The sequence below is a fragment of the Drosophila albomicans genome, chromosome X (genome assembly GCF_009650485.2).
Source record: "Drosophila albomicans strain 15112-1751.03 chromosome X, ASM965048v2, whole genome shotgun sequence".
Lineage (NCBI taxonomy): Eukaryota > Metazoa > Arthropoda > Insecta > Diptera > Drosophilidae > Drosophila > Drosophila albomicans.
Genome location: NC_047627.2, coordinates 10,370,179 through 10,386,880, shown reverse-complemented (window position 1 = coordinate 10,386,880; position 16,702 = coordinate 10,370,179). Strand labels below are relative to the sequence as shown.

The following is a 16,702-nucleotide window of genomic DNA, read 5'->3' as shown; positions in this document are numbered from 1 at the left end:
ATTAAACACCAAAACTTTTTGATTGTCATATCGTTTACACGAGCAATTAGCAGTCTACTGTTGGCAACCCTAGCGTAATTAAACGGCTATTGACCTAGACTTGCAAGACTTTTCCGTGCTGCTACTCTGCAAAATTATTGATTTTCTGCATATATCGATTAAGTTGCGAGCAGCACAGCCAACAACAAAGCATTGAACTCAAAGGAATATTATAATAACGTTGTGAAGGTTTTAGGAATTTATAAAGAAAAGCAGGTGGCTACACAGAGAGAAATGTTGTGGGCTAAACATTCTGCATATCTAGATAATTCCTTGATTGAATACTTGACATCGAAATTCTTTAATTTTGAATTAAAATTCTATAAAATTCTTATTTATTTTACTGCGTATTCATTTTAAGAAACCAAGCCGAAAATATTTGAATTTATTAAGTACAATTTTTCCCCCAAGTAATTCCCAACTCTAGACGGCTTGGCTAGTTCCCACACACATCTATCATATGTTCGTTCAAGGACATTGACAGCACAAAGGATTCGCTGAAGTATTGGCGTAACCAAGGCACTAATGATTTTGCAAGTCGCCTTCATTTATTTTATACCTGCAGTGATATCTATCGATTAGTAAACTGAGTTATGACTGTGTGTGTGTGTGTGTGTAGCTATCTATTAGCACAATCTGACCAATCAGCCGCAGGGCTGCATATTCCCACCCCCTCTCCCTCGCACCCATCAACTTCTGTTAGCTCCAATTCCGATAGCAATATGTATAGTTCTTCTCCTCTTCGCCTCTTCGCACCTGTCAGCGGTTGGTTGGCTTGTCGTCAGCTGCGCCCTCTGCATGGATTTTCTCACGCATTTTTGTTCACATATTCATATGCTCCATACACACACACACACACATATACATGTGTATTAAGTAGTTCGCTTCCGCCACTTGGCGTCTATTGCTTTTCAACTAATTTTGTTTTCTTGTAGTTCGCGGCTGTTATTTGTTTTTATTGCATTTATACGGAAATTGGCGCTCCCCGGGAGCGGGGGGAAAAATTATAGCAAAGCATAAAAAAAAGGTGAAAAGAAGCAGAGAGAAATCCATAAAACCGAACAGAACTCCAAAACGCACTACTCCAAAAAAAAAAAACGAAATAAACGACGACGAAGACAAATAAAATACGACAAAGACGCAAACGCAGACGTAGACGAAATAAAGATTACCGCGTTTGCTTCCGTTTGACTTCACCAAAAGAAAAGAGTGAAGAACACAGAGATAGGTGAAGAGCGAGAGAGCGCATGCAGCTGCTGCTGAAGACCCCAAAGACCTGGAAATTACAAAAAATTAGAGCCATGCCATGCCATGCCATGCATTGGGGAACTTTTTTGGGTTGCGAGACCATCGCGATCATCGCTAATTAAAAGTGATTATAGACACGCTCGTTTATCGCCCCATCCCCATCCACACCACACGTACACAACTATTTCATCTCCTCTCCTCTCCTCTTCGTCTCGTATCTTTTCGTTGTAACTTTTATCTTAATGCTGGTAATTGTCGGACAGCAAAAGATTTCACTTTCAACTCGATTTGATAAACAATGCGTTGTCATTTGATATAAAAATTGTAGAGCTTGCGATTGACCTTAAAAACGTGAGATCATTTGTGGCAATATTTAGACAGCAAGCTCAGTGGAAATTGTCCTTTTTTTTGGATTATACTGATATTTACTTTGCTGATGAAGAAATTAGCTTAAAGTCGACTTCTCCAGTTAATAAAAGATTACAAAAATTAACTTCTATATTTATACTTTTTTTTCGTATTTTGTTAATGAAGAAATTGACTTCAAAGAATATCAAGTATAATGTGAAACGTACGAAGACATGATTAAGGTGTAGTTAGTTATTTGATTTGCAAATTTTCTTCAAATAAATAACTAAATCAACTTAAGAGTTGATTTAAGATTTTAAAATCAAAGAATATGAGAATCAATTCAATTCAAATCAATCAAATTCAAATTACAATTTGTAGGAAACAATTTGATGAGCAAGTTCGATAAAAAAATAAATAAATTGTACTTATAAAACAATCAACTTCTCAAGGTATTGAAATATTTAATGAAGCTTCCATTTTTGTAATTACTTTTATAATTGTAATTTATAAATATAAAAGTAAATAAATTCTACACATTCATGCTCTGAAACTAAGGAAATTTACTTAAAATATCATTCCCAACTTAATGAAATATCTAGCTAGTTTTTTATGAATTAATTTGATATGCAATTTATAAATAAGAAACTAAATAATTTATAGACGATATTTTTGTTGTTTCCACTTAGCATAGAAAGCTGTTCGTAGCTTTGAAAATGGTTTCACATCAATCTTGTGCAAATGTTGCGAAAGTTCTTTAATCGAATTGTAATGATATTTTCAACGCTCTCACGAATCAATATGCAGTCGATATGTATTCAAAGATTTTCGAATCAAGCTGTTTGATTTACCAATCTCTCTCTCTCTCTCTCTCGGTCTCTATCTATTTGTTGATCTATTTGTGGTGCTGTCTCGCTCTTTTGCTGTTTGACGGATTTGCAAAGCATGGGACTTGGGGAGTTTAGCTTGATACCAAAATGCCAATCACTTGGCAAAACAAAAACATTTCCGTTCGAAACGTTTTCCGCTCTAGTTTTCAATTTTCGCTGCCGCATGTTGCTGCCGCTTGCTGTTGCCGTTTGCTGTTGCCGTTGCCGTTGCAAGTTGCCAGAGAGTTGCCCCAACTGGCAGCAAAAGATACAGTAATTATTTTCAGGCGACGCTTATCACACATAAATCTTTAGCTGGTCTCTGGTCAACCAATCGATACAGCAACAGCAACAGCAGCAGCAGCATCGATGAGGGCAGCAAGGAAGATGACGAAGCAGAGGCGAGGAAAGTGAGGGAAGGGAGGAAAGTGTGGGGAGAAGCAGGCAAAGCAGCAGCAGTTGAGAAGGAAGGCAGCTTGTTTTGTCAGCGTCACTTCCCTGCCAATGGGCTTCCTTTACAGGCAGCTGCTGCTGCTGCTGTTGCAAGTGTTGCTGCTGGGGCTGGAGCAAGTGGCCAGTGGTCGCAAGATGTTGCAGCTGCAGCAGGCGGCAGGCAGCAGGCAGCATGCGTGTTCAGCATCCTTTACGCAGCATGCCAAGCATCTTTGCGATATTTATAGTTGGGCAATGTGCTGCAAACTGCAAACTGGGGAACAGGTGCTGCGGCAACGCCCGACTTGCAACTGCTGCAACTGCAAGTTGCAACAACAACAACAACCGCACATACAACAACCAAAGTCCAGCGCCAAGCCAAGAGTCTGCAATGAAGTTATTTTTGTGATGAATGTGAGCTTGGTGGACTCATCGCCCATCGCCCATTTGTGCCCCATGCTAATTATTTTGCTTTGCTTGCCCCGGTCGAACCAGTTTCTTGAGCCAAACCCCAACTTGAGTCCCCAAACAACAAACTAAAAGCGACTGAAGCGAATGCTGCTCTCAGAGACTGGCATTATTATCATCTTTTAGTTATTAGATGCAAGCTGCTGCAGCGGATGTTCAGCTTCCTTTAGCTCACAACACACACACACACATACACAACTGGCAACGCTCTGCGAGAGTTTTGTCATTTACAGTTCGGCTTTGAGTTTTGGCCTCATTGGGAAGCTGCTAGCAGACGAGGCAAATGACCAAACTAAACGAGCCGACCATCCACACACACACACACAACTGACTGCTTGCGACCTGCCTCTCTCATAAATCAATAAAAAGCCCACCTGGTTCAAATAACTTTTGAAAAATTTATATTGAACCGCAGCCGCTTGCCTTTGGCTTCGACTTTGCTTCTTGACTTGAGTTGGGCCACTTTCTACGTCAAAGATTTAATGGCCCACATTGCAGCTGCAAAAAAACCAAACACCAGCAGCTGATACAAGAAGTGCACAACTCCCACAAAATATCAGCGGAAGACAGCTTAAAGTTATGGGTGATGTAGCAGTTAGCAATTGCAAGTGATGCCCATAATCAAAGCTGATTGTCGCGCATATCCTGCAGCTTTTGTCAGGCTTAGCAGTCAATTGATATTAATGGAAGCGAAAGTGGGAGGGAAAGAGGAGACAGAGAGAGAGAGAGGGAGACGGAGAGTGCATAGTAAGAGAAAGAGAAAGGAAAGAGAAAGAGAAAGAGAAGGAGAAAGAGAAAGAGAGAGAAGCTCTATTGAAAGGCTGTATTTTACTCTGTTTATTAAATGCACGTAATTTTCAATAGCTTTAAGAAAATGTTTGAAAAACATAATATATATGTAATATAGTATCATTAAATTAAAATGTTTTTGCATATTAACTTTATTTCAATCATCAATGCAACAATAAATAACCTAAAATCAGGAGAAGACAGCTAAGAGTGATGTAGCAGCCAGCAATTGCAAGTGATGGCCGTAATAATAGCTGCAGCTTTTGTCAGGCTTAACAGACAAGTGAGGTTAATTGAAGTGAAAGTGGGAGTGAGACAGAGCAAGAGAGAAGGAGACAGAGTGTGCATAGTGTGTGTGTGTGTGTGCGAGGGAGAGAGATAGATAGAGAGAGAGCGAGATGCAGATAACAAAAGAGAACGATGGCAATATCAAGACAAATCAGGCTCAATCTTAAATGGGACATTAACTAGCAGTTAAAGTGTCAACTGTACCTAAAGTCAATGTCGATGGCTTCCTCACACACACACACACACACACATACGCACAGAGTTGGAGGCACGCACACATGCACTGAGGCACAGCAATGGCCCTCGGGGACCGGTTAACCCTTTGCAAAAAGGGGCTACTTAAAGGACTTTTGCTGACAAAATGAAAATGGCAACTGCAAAAAGAGAAAGCCAAAGCAGCAAGAAGAAGACACAACACAACAAGAAAACGAAGAAGAAGAAGAAACAGCATAAAAAGAGGAAGCAGAGGCAGCAAATAAAGGTAAAGGATATTGGCCAGCTTGAAGTTAGGCAGAGATTAGGACAATTAAAAAAAAAAAAAAGGGAATGCTTAACAATTAAAATCAATTTGTGTGTCCCATATGCATGTGTGTGTGTGTGTGAAAGCTGCACTTTGTTGTCAATTTGTTTGCCTGAGCAAATCAAGTAAAAGGCTGCTGGGACCAAGTGCCAAAGTCAAAGCAAAACCAACAAATCCTGCTGCCAGACATATTCACAAGAGAATAAGACATAAAGAGAGGTGGAGAAAGAGAGGGGGAGAGGGAAGAGGGAGGGAGAGGTCGAGCGATTGCCACACAACAGTCCAGTGTCAATAAAAAGTCGAGGCAAACTGGCAAAAAATAAACTTAAATCGCCTATTAATGGCCACGCAGACCTCAGCAACTACCCCAACCCCCCAAAAAGAGTCTTCCCCTCTCCCTCACACACACACACACACACACACACACAGAGAGATAGGGAGAGAGATCCTTTCAAGTTTTGTGTGGACTATCTACAAAGTCAGCAAAAGTTAAGTTGCGTCCTGCGCGCAGGAAATTCGAGATAAAAAGGGCTACTCACTTGTTTATGTATATGCCATGTTGTATGGAGGGACAGGAGTCGGGAAGGGAAGGAGGGACAAGTGAGTGAAGTGAAGTGAGTGAAGTGAGGTCCTGCCTGGCATTTGCCAGCTTATCGTTTTGACATTTAATCAGTTCACTTTGCAGTTCTTTTTCTGCTTCTCGCTCGGAAATTGAGGCAAAGTTTTTCGGCGCTGTTAAGCGAGTGAGGAGCTCGCAAACGGGGACGAAGCGGAAGGTCGCTAAACTTGTGTTTGACCGCGCATAATTAAAGCATCTTGACAGTTCGACGGGCACATGGGAGGAGGGGGAGAGATAGACCCCTCAGGCTCATTAGCATAATTCTAACATAATTCCCTCGACATGCTACACAACAACAACAAGAGCAACAACAAAAAATTATGAAACAAAATCATGTGTATATGTGGCCCCCTTTGCTACGATCTCTGCGCATCTTCATCTCCCTTTCTCCCTCTCTCCCGCTCTCCATCTTCATTCCCTTCGCTTAACAAGCAGAAAATCAGAAGAAGTCCAAGACGAACAAAAAACAGAAAAACATAAAGAAAAAAACAAGCAACTTGACAGCGACAGACGAGAAAACTGGACGACGAGCGAACGAAAGTTGCTCGGCCACATCGAAACAGAATTTCAATCAGTAAATTGAACACCTGAACTTAACTGATTTCGTGCTGTGGGTCTCACTCACTCGCTATATAGCCATGGGTCTCAATCTGGGTTTGGCCAAAAAAAAAAAAAACCGAGGGAGAAGCAGCGTGCGAAGGCGAAATTGAGAAAAAGAAGATGTTGCCGCCGCAACGACGAAGAAGAAGAAGAAGAGCAACAACAGTAGCAACAGGCAACACAGGCAACAAGGGGCGCAGCAGGAAATTAAGACAGGTAAAGAAGCAGGGACTCTGAGAGAAGAAGGGGAAAGCAGAGCGGAATGGAGCTGAGCTTGATATCCCTGCCCAAAAGTGACACGCAAACCAGCTTGAAGTCATCATGCCAACTGTCGACCACAGCAACGGCAACAGCAACCGCATCAACTTCGATTTCGATTTCGTTTTCGTAGCTCCAACTGCAAAATGCTGTCAAAAATCTTTGAAAGAAAATGCATGTTTATGGTTTTGTATTACAACAGCGAGCTGATCTCAAGACGCTTGATTTTTTTTTGTATAACTTTAAGCCTTATTAACATATTTTATGCTGCCTTCCCCCCCCCCCCCCCTCTCTACAATCTCCTTCTCCTTCATTCTCTATTCCATTCAAGCTCGCCCACACACAACCGACACACGACACACAACAAATAAAAATATAGTATAGTGAAGAGAAAAAAAAAAAGCAACAGCAACGGGGTTTTTAAGCCACACTTTTGCCATAAGACACAAGACATTGGGGACGTGGAAAGGCCGTGTGGGCTGGCCCAAAAGATCGATCCATAACAACAACAACAACAACAACAGCAACAAAGAGCCATTGAGTCTATGTTGAAATTTGTTGTTGTGAAATGACCACAAAACCGATGTACAAAAAACACAAAACTGGATTCTATGCAGAGTTGCTTCTGCTAGAAAAAAAAATCTAAAAATTCTGGCAGAAATTTGACGAAATCTTAATACACTTTATAAATGAGCCTTTAAGTATTATACCCGCTACTTATAGGAAATAGAAGGGTATTATAAATTTGTGTCAGCAGAAGAAGGCAAAAATCGAATAACAAACGTAATTCGGAAGCTAGAGAATTTTGGTACTGCTTTAACGATATACCGAATATGGCATTCGGTATATTTTTAGTATTTTTTCGGTATATTATTTTATACTCTATGGTATATATTTTCAATGCAGTACTATCAAATATAGCACTTGACCAAATTTGATTATTATTGCGGTATATTATTGGTTTTTTTTTTCTTTAATATTCAATACTGTATTTGTTTTGTTTTTACTCAAAATGGGTAGCGGGTATCCCACAGTCGAGCACATTTGACTGTAGGTTTCTTACTTCTTTTATTTACATTTTAGTTTTCTAATATTTTGTATGTTTATTTTGCAAAATTAGTAACACAACTTTAGAGTTTTTTGTAAGCTTTTTAAACTCATGTTTTAAATGAAATTTATCCATTCTAATCTCTAAAAAAAGGATCAAAAATTTATATAAATTTGTATAGTAAAATTGCCAAACTTAACGTAGTTCAAAGATTAAACATATTTTAAGTTTAACAACGATTTGCCGCAGTTGAATAAAGCTAACGATTTATTGATTTAATTCAAAGATTAAACATATTTTCTCTTAGTCTCTTCAGCGCTTAACAACGCTTTGCTGCAGATGAATTGAGCTAACTAACTATCGATTCAACTAAAAGCATTTTTATTTGTAATATTAAAATGTTTCATTTGATGACATTAAATTCTTAAAGTTTTAATTTGAAATCGTTTCATTCAATGACATTAAATTCTTAAATTTTAATTTGAAATCGTTTCATTTCGATGACACTAAATGCTATTAAAACCCTTTTGAGAGTTTTGTCATTTAAGTTGAAATTGAAATAGCATTAAATTGCACTTAAAGTCGAAGAGTTTTATTTTAAGGCGATTCTCTTTGTGCAGCCACAACTTGCAACAATTAAGCGGCAAGTTCTGTTCTCCACACACACACTCACACACGAACAAATATATATATATAATTTATATATAGTTTGTTGAAGTAACCTACTTTTGTGTGCTGACAACAAGTTTTTTTGGTAATAAGAAGAAGTTCGACAACAGCAGCTTCTGGACTTTTTTGACCAGGCCCCAGCTGATGACATTGTTGAATGCCGCCTCTTCTCAAGTCGAGTCATCTCTTTTTATTATTTGTCGATGGTGCCACAGTTGTGTGCAGCTAATTGAGTTATATATGCGAGAGCTATACAATATACAATATATATATCGAAAGTCGTCGCCACATGACACAGCGTAAAGTGCAACCAAATGGTGCACAGGTGAACGTGGAAAAAAACTATTAAAAAACAAAATCGAGAAAGAGAAATACAAATACAAATCAATTCAATAAATTTAGATTGAGACTCTTTTCTATACAGGTTTCGGGCTTGGGTTTTTTTTTGTCGATTTTTGGTTTTGGTTTTGGTTTTCGGTCGCGTTGTGGGGCCTTTACTTCAGCTTCAGCTCCAACTCTCCAACTCCAACTCCAGCTGGCTGGCTGGCTTAGTTAGTGCAGCGAGTTTTGAGCTAACGAATCGAATCAAAACGTGTTGGAAAAGAGCATAATAATGAACTGCCAGACGACATAGACAAAGAGTTGGCGACCCACTCACAGAGCAGCGTTCGAGTTTTTCTTTATGGTTTTTCATTTCGTTTGTGGTCGGTCCAGTTGCAGCTCAAGTGAAGCCATGTCTACCTCTCTAAGAGTGTGTGTGTGTGTGTGCTGTGTGTGGGCGTGTGTTTGCCAGCGCCATAGCATACGACACCTTCGACATCGCCATCGACATCGACATCGACATCGTGGTCCGACTAAATCCGATTATAACTAATTATTATGAACGCCAAACTGGAGGCAAGTTTTGCCAGAGTTGTCAGCATGCTCAACGCTTTAGTTGCTCTGTCTCTCCCTCTCTCTCTTCCACTCTGTCTATCTCTGTCTCTCACTCAAGCAACTTGCAGCTTCAGTTCGAAACGTTTTCAAATGCTGCCAAGGGCTTGGCGTGGGCAGTTGTCATTGTTGTTGTTGTGGTTGTTGCCTCAGTTCAGTTGCAAATGTCAAAGAAAACTTGGCTGCTACATAATGCATGTGGCATGGCAGCAACCGCAGCAGCAGCAGCAGCAGCAGCAGCCTTGATTAACTTATTTTTAAATCAAACATTTTTTAAGTTGATTTCAATTTCAATTTAGTGTTTTTAAAGCGACAATTTTGAAAGTTGGCAAGTGAAAAGTGAAAAGTGGCAACTCTATGACAATCAGAGTGAACGCAACATTTATGCTAGTTGGTTGTTTTGTGCACACACGCTGCGTATACGTAATATGCACAGTTTATTACACATTTAGCGATGCAATAATCGTGAAGCGAGTTTATATATATTATTTATGTGTGTACTTGCACAAGTATTTTTGTCAAATTGACTTACCGTTGCCCCTCTTCAAGGCTCTCTGTTGCTGCTGTTGTTGTTGTTGTTGTTGTTGCTGCTGTTGTTGGCAGTGGACTTTGCTCTGTGGTTTTGACGCAACTTCAAGCAGGAAGGCAAAAAAAAAACACACGCTGCAAGAAAAATATGTATATAAAAGTCAGCTTATTAATTTAAGGTTCTCTTGTGTACATATTAATTGTTGTTATTGTGCGATATTGTTGTTGTTATTGTTGTTATTGTTGTTCTTGCTGCTGCTTGGCCATAAACACGCACGAGTCGTGTTAGGTCGCGCCGGCTTCCGCATTTGGCCAGCAAGGTCTTTGGCTCTCTCTCTCTCTCTCTTCCAACAGGATTGTATATCACAAAAATGTTTATTAGACTTAGGCGGAATGGTTCTGCTCTATATATATACTATATAGAGTATATAGCGCCGGCAGAGCACGCGTTTTTCGCATAAAATCGACATTTTTATGCAGTTTTCATAATTACGAGAACATGGAATGAGGAACGAGGAACGGAGAGTGGGCAAAACTCTTGTCTAGCTGTTTTTGTTTATTATGGCCCATAATTGTTGCAATTTTTATATGCTTGTATATCGAAAATTGATTATGGACCGGGGGTAAACAATTTGATTACAACTCTAGCTCTCTCTCTCTCTCTCTCTCTGACTAAATCTCATTTAATTTATAAGTTGCTTCGCTCTTTAGTTTGCCGCAGCTGGCCAAGAAAATTCTTCAAAGCCAACTACTGTGTGTTGTCGGTCAAAGTCTCGGAGTTTTTGCTCAAATTCCATACATATGAAATAGTTTTTCCAGCTCAGAAAATTCTTGTTTTATGCTGCTAATGCAAGTTTTTAATTGAATTACGCAAGTCGTAGACAAAATGGAGACAATATGCAGCCCAAGCATGAGACACAGACAAACAATAAGGCGCAGAGGAAGAGAGAGAGAGAGTGGCAGAGACAGAGAGAGGTAGAGTTTGGAGTCATTGTCACAGACACAGACAGATGAACAGACCGAGAGACAGAGAGACATACAGACAGACAGATAGATAGATAGATAGATGGATGGAGAGACGTTCTGTGAGGAGGACAAACAATTGAAATATTTGTAAAATTTCTGCATGCCATTTTATGGCATTGTTCTATTGTTATTGTTGCCATTGTTGTTGTGTGTAGCTTTTTAGATGCTCATCAATGCCATTTAGTAGGCTCTGACAGGCTTTGCAGTCAGTTGGGAATGTAAAGACTTTCAAAATCGCAAGAGAACTTATATTTAAAGTCTATTAAATAAAGCATTTGAAATGCTGTAAACTATTAAGTTTAAGTTAAGCTGTCATTTTAATAGAATTTTGCAAATCAATTACAATAGAAAATATATAAGGAACTTTTTGAAGTAATTCAGATATCACCAAAATTAATGGATACCATAAAATGGTTATGATAAAAAGAATAAATTAAAGCTTATTATTTGCTTAATATTATTACGAATATCCATTAATTGACAACTTATGAAATATGATCAAAATTAGTATACCAAAAAAAAGCTTATTATTTACTTAATATTATTACGAATATCCATTAATTGACAACTTATGAAATATGATCAAAATTAGTATACCAAAAAAATAAAATTTGTGTGGCAAGTTCGTAACAAGAAAAAAAAGAGATATGGCGAAAATATTCATGATATAAAAATAATATTGTTTGAAGTTCTAAATCGCATTGCAATAAGAAAATTGTCTTTGTTATTTCAATAAAATAATAAAAGTAATATTAAATTACTAGACAATCTTATAGTTAGAAATAAACAAATCTCTATTTTTGGGTTCATATTAGCTAAAGAATATAAAGAATATAAAGAACAGCAAGCTTGAACTTAGTGCAGAAATGATTTTCAATAAAGGAAGTTTAAAAGTATATTATTATTATTATATATATGTACACTAATAATTTTCATTAAAGCATCATAATTATCATCATTATATGTGATGTTTATCCTAATTCGTAGCATATCTTGCTGCTTATCTGACTGATTACAGGGTATTTGAGGAACGTTCATAGCGTATGCATTGCTGTGTCTTGTTTGCCAGGCATACACGATACAAATTGAAAAATTGACATATTTGTGGGAGGTGGCGTCGGAGGCGGAGGAGGGGGAGAGAGCCTGCCTATAAGTAACCACAGATAGGGTTGTGCTCTACCAAACCCGCTTCCTGTCCACCTGCCCCCCCTTCCCCTCTCTCTCACCACCTGGCCTGTCCTGGCTTGTGTCCTGGGCTGCCCTGACTTGACTTGACTTGGGCTGCCGGGGCGCACTCGTTTAACCGATTGCATTTGATAAACAGCAGGCCATGATTCATGAGCCAGGGCTCTATTATCCTTTTGCATGCGCCCAGCCTAACGAAAATGCATGTGGCAAGCGAGTGAGAGTGTGTGTGTGTGTGTGTGTGCAGATGGTGGCATAAAAGTGAAATATATGCGACGTATTCATAAGAAAACATGCGATGCAATAAAAGAAAAAAAACATAACATAACAACAACAACAACAACGAGAACAAGAACAGGAGCAGTGGAAAATAATATAAAAAAAAAAATGAATATAAAAATAAAAAATACTATATACAAGGTACAAAACGTGTGGCACGAAACCGAAGCAAACCAAATGGAACCCAAACGTTGCTGAATGAATCAGTCGCGTTGAGTCGAGTTCCTGTCTCTCTGTCTGTCTGTCTGTCTGTCTGTGAGTGGGGGCGGGGCGGAGCGGAGCGGAGGGGTTGGAGGAGTGAAAAACGCACTCCAGGACATGGCCACGAGACAACAGACAACAGAGACAAACAGACAGCTACAAAATGGATGAACGTGGCAACAAGCGTTAAGTGGTTGCCTGTTGTCCTCGTTGTACTTTGAAATGTTTTACAAATTCAACAGAAAATTGTATTAAAAAAAAAAACAGCGATAAAGAAATAACTGAAAGCAGGCCAAAGGAAGAAAAACGAGCATCGAAATAGCCGAAACTGATTGAGAGAATCGAATGATATATGTATATAGTATATTTTTTTGGGGGGGGTGAACTTTCTCTGTCAGTTGTTTTCCTGTGTGTGCGTGTGTGTGTGTGTGTGTGTACAACCCTCTGATCGTCGCTCTAGTTTTGCGAGACTCTTTCTCTCTCTCTCTCTCTCTCTCTCTCTGTCTTTCGGTCTCCGCGGGGGTGTTAAGAGGGCCACAAAAGTTGCCCCCGGTCAGCTGGGCAATGCGCTAATTTACCACGCAGCGGGGCGGACAATTTTCCCAAAAATGAAATCAAACAGAACCAACAACAACAGAAACGAAACAAAACAATAACAAACAACATAAAATAGGCATAGCAAATGAGACAAAAGCCGCGAGCAGAACAGAGTGCATGAGTCATTCGTAGTCGGAATTCGGAATTCTAATTCTAAGCAGTAGACGAGGGTCGATTGTCGATTGTCGATTGCGTGGGCTTTGCAGCTTGCCACAGGGTTGTGCTTGCCTCCTTCCCCCTTCCCCCTTCCCCCCATCGTTGCCCATTCTTTTCCCTTCTTTTTTTCTGCTGGGGGGGTTGTGCAACTCACCCATTGTAGTGGAATGAAAGGCAAAGGCAAAGATAAAGAACAGCTGGAACTAAACTGTATGGCGAGTTGGTGGCATCCCAGCCAAGTCTCTGGAGCAATGAGTCATGCATCAAACAGATGTGACAGCCAACACACTACTGTCGCTCTTCTTCTTCTTCTTCTGCTGCTGCGGCCACCCCCTTTTTTAGCTCCTTCCATAATTGCTGTGAAAGCGCTTTTTATTTGCAACTACAATAAACTCATCGAGTAGAGACTCGAAGCTTAGAGAGAGATTAGCTAAAGTCAACTAGAAATCAAGTTTAGCTTTGACTTCTTTAGCTACTTTCAGCTAGTGTCATTTTATTATAAAGATTTCATATTTATTTATTTTTCTTATTTATTTGCAACTACAATAAACTCATCGAGTAGACACTTGAAGGTTAGAGCAAGATTAGCTAGAGTCAACTAGAAATCAAGTTTAGCTTTGACTTCTTTAGCTACTTTCAGCTAGTGTCATTTTATTATAAAGATTTCATATTTATCTATTTTTTCTTCCTTTTTTGCTATTACAATAAATTCATCGAGTAGACACTTTAAGCTTAGAGCGAGATTAGCTAAAGTCAACTAGAAATCAAGTTTGGGGTTTAGCTTTGACTTCTTTAGCTACTTTCAGCTAGTGTCATTTTATTATAAAGATTTCTTTATTTAGTTATTTTTCTAATTTATTTGCAACTACAATAAACTCATCGAGTAGACACTTTAAGCTTAGAGCGAGATTAGCTAGAGTCAACTAGAAATCAAGTTTAGGGTTTAGCTTTGACTTCTTTAGCTACTTTCAGCTAGTGTCATTTTATTATAAAGATTTCATATTTATTTATTTTTTTTTCCTTTTTTGCTATTACAATAAACTCATCGAGTAGACACTTGAAGTTTAGAGCAACTAGAAATCAAGTTTAAGGTTTAGCTTAGACTTCTTTATCCACGTCCAGCCAGTGTCATTTTATTATAAATTCACTTTACTATATATTTAATTGCAACTACAATAATTTCATGCTTAGAGCGAGATTAGCTGACGTCAACTTGAAATCAGCTTTATTATTCAGTTTTAGCTTTGTCCTCTTTAGCCACTTTCAGCTGGTATCATTTTATTTGATTCTTTATTTATTTATTTACTGCTTTTTATTTAAAACTATAATGAACTCATCGAGTTGACACTTGAAGCTTAGAAGCTAGAGTAGCTGAAGTCAGCTTACCTTTGACTTCTTTAGCCATTTTAAGCTAGTGTCATTTTATTTTAAACACTAAGTAAATAAGCTACAATCAAAATATATAAATAATTAATCCAATAAATTATTTATGTATTATAATTGTTGCTTAGCATTGAATGCCAAATTATAAACTTTATAATTTTATTTTATTTCTCTTATTCAAACACACAATCAAGTAATTAAACTTGCAGCTAGTGTCATTTTATTATAAATACTTTCTTACTTAGTTATTTGTGGATAAAAGTTTGATTACGATTCCTTAATTCATTTTATTTGTTAAATTTTGAGTACAATTGTTATCGATTCACTATTTTATTTGATTTCTCAAAGCAGCTGCCTTTAAGCTTTAAGCTAGTTTTATTCTTTCAACTTGCAGCTAGTGTCATTGATTGTCAGGCTAATTAGTCGACATTAAAAGCACATTCATCAGAAGCTGCTTTTTCCATGCTCTCTCATCGCTCGGCTTTTAAGCCGTCAGCTTTGGAAGAAGATTTCAATTGCCGCCGCACTCTCAGGCTTAAGGGCCACTTTCAGCTAGTGTCATTGAGAGACTTAAGTAAGCAGAGCTTTCATTTGAAATGGGGATACTAAAGCAAAGCAAAGTTTAGTTGCGCCACACACACAATCAGTGGCAAATCATAATTGATAAGTATTTTGGCGCAGCGAGTTATCTAAATTGTATTTAGTTGGGCGCAATTTCCCATTTTATGAGAGTCCAGCAAGAGACAGAGAGAAGAGAGAGAGAGAGAGAGAGAGAGGGAGTGCTTGCAATTATATGCTGTGGGAAATATTCTTTTGGCATAGAAGTTGTGTGCGGTGGCAATTTGCCGCAAATATTTGCCAGTGTCTTCGCATATCTTGTGTGTGTGTGTATTACCCGGCTCAAAGTTGAGGCTTATCTAAATGCCATTTGGTATTTGGTTAGAGGGTACAGTTGATACAGCTGGCTGCAGTCTAGAATCTAGATGTGTGTGTGTGTGGCAACATTCTTTGCGGTCAGTTGCAAGTCGCGACTAGTTGAGTTTCAGTTCAAGTTGAGTTGATAAAAACGAAGGAGCTGCAAATCCACTTGGGCCAAATGTAAATATTAAATTTGCGCATAAAAATAATGTGGCAAAAAAATAGATACAAAGAAATGCTAAATGGAAATGGAAATGGAGCTCCACCGACTTCAAGCTGAGCAAAAGTATATATTGAAATATTGAAAGCCACAAGACAAGACAGGACACGACAAGACTCAAAGTAGGAAGCGAGCCAAACCAATCGTGGGCTACACAACTAGAAGAAGTAGAGTGAGTTCTTTTCGGCCATAAAAAGCTTTGGGCTTGGGCATGGACTATGAAGTGCTAGCCAAAGGTCCTGGCGCAATTGACGCGCCGGCAACGTCAACGACAACCAGCAGCAGCAAAAAAAAAGGAAAAAAACGAGAAGGAAAAAATGAAAATGGAAGACGACTCCATAATAATTTTATGCGCTTCCAAAAAACTTCCGCTCAGTCATAGCGTTGTGTTTCCGGCAAGGAGCGCCACAGCAAGACATGCCACACACACACACACACACATAGAAAGAGACATACACAGACACACACACACACACACATGGCAGCAAATTGCCATAGAATTTTTGCTTTACTTGGCCCGTCAAGCTTTTCCTTTATGTGCGCCTTCGTCGCTAGCTTGATTTTTGCCTGCGTCTTGGGGAGTTGAGGGAGCATAACATGGAGAGTGGAGAGTGGAGGAGAATGGAGAGTCGAGTGGAGTGTAGAAGAAGGAAGGCCAAGGGTAAGCCAAGGGGTAGAAGCAACTGGCAACTGGAAACACAGAGGGCATGGCTTGACTGCCTGACTGCCTGACTGACTGACTGACTGAATGGTTGGGTGAATGAGCGAATGAATGAATGTTCAACTGTCACTTCCGTTTGCCAAGCCACCCACACTACACACCACACCACACCACACGCATTCAAGAGAACGACATATCAGCATACATACTTGCTGACGAGCTGAAGCAGCAGCCGAAGGACGAGGCGTCAACATTGTAGTTGTAGCTGGCTGCTCTTGTTATTGTTGCGCGTGCGGACAGCAAGAGTGAGAGAGGGGAGAGAGGGGGACAACGAGTAATGACATATTCAAACGCAGCGCGAAGTTGTCGACGGGCTAAGGCAAAGGCAAAGGCGTCAACCTACCGCCGCCCACTAAACGT

The 16,702-nt window shown here is 39.2% G+C and overlaps 1 protein-coding gene across 4 annotated transcripts in view; it reads right to left on the bottom strand.

Annotated features, from left to right (window-relative positions):
• Positions 1-16,702, bottom strand: part of LOC117571310 (irregular chiasm C-roughest protein) — a 254,399-nt gene that overhangs the window by 6,956 nt on the left and 230,741 nt on the right. For 2 of the 4 annotated variants that reach the window (XM_052008557.1, XM_052008558.1), the window contains exon 2: positions 9,661-9,709. The exons of the other annotated variants lie outside the window; for them this stretch is intronic. The gene's annotated coding sequence lies outside the window, so the exon portion shown is untranslated. The remainder of the gene's footprint in view (positions 1-9,660; positions 9,710-16,702) is intronic. 4 annotated transcript variants of the gene reach the window in all.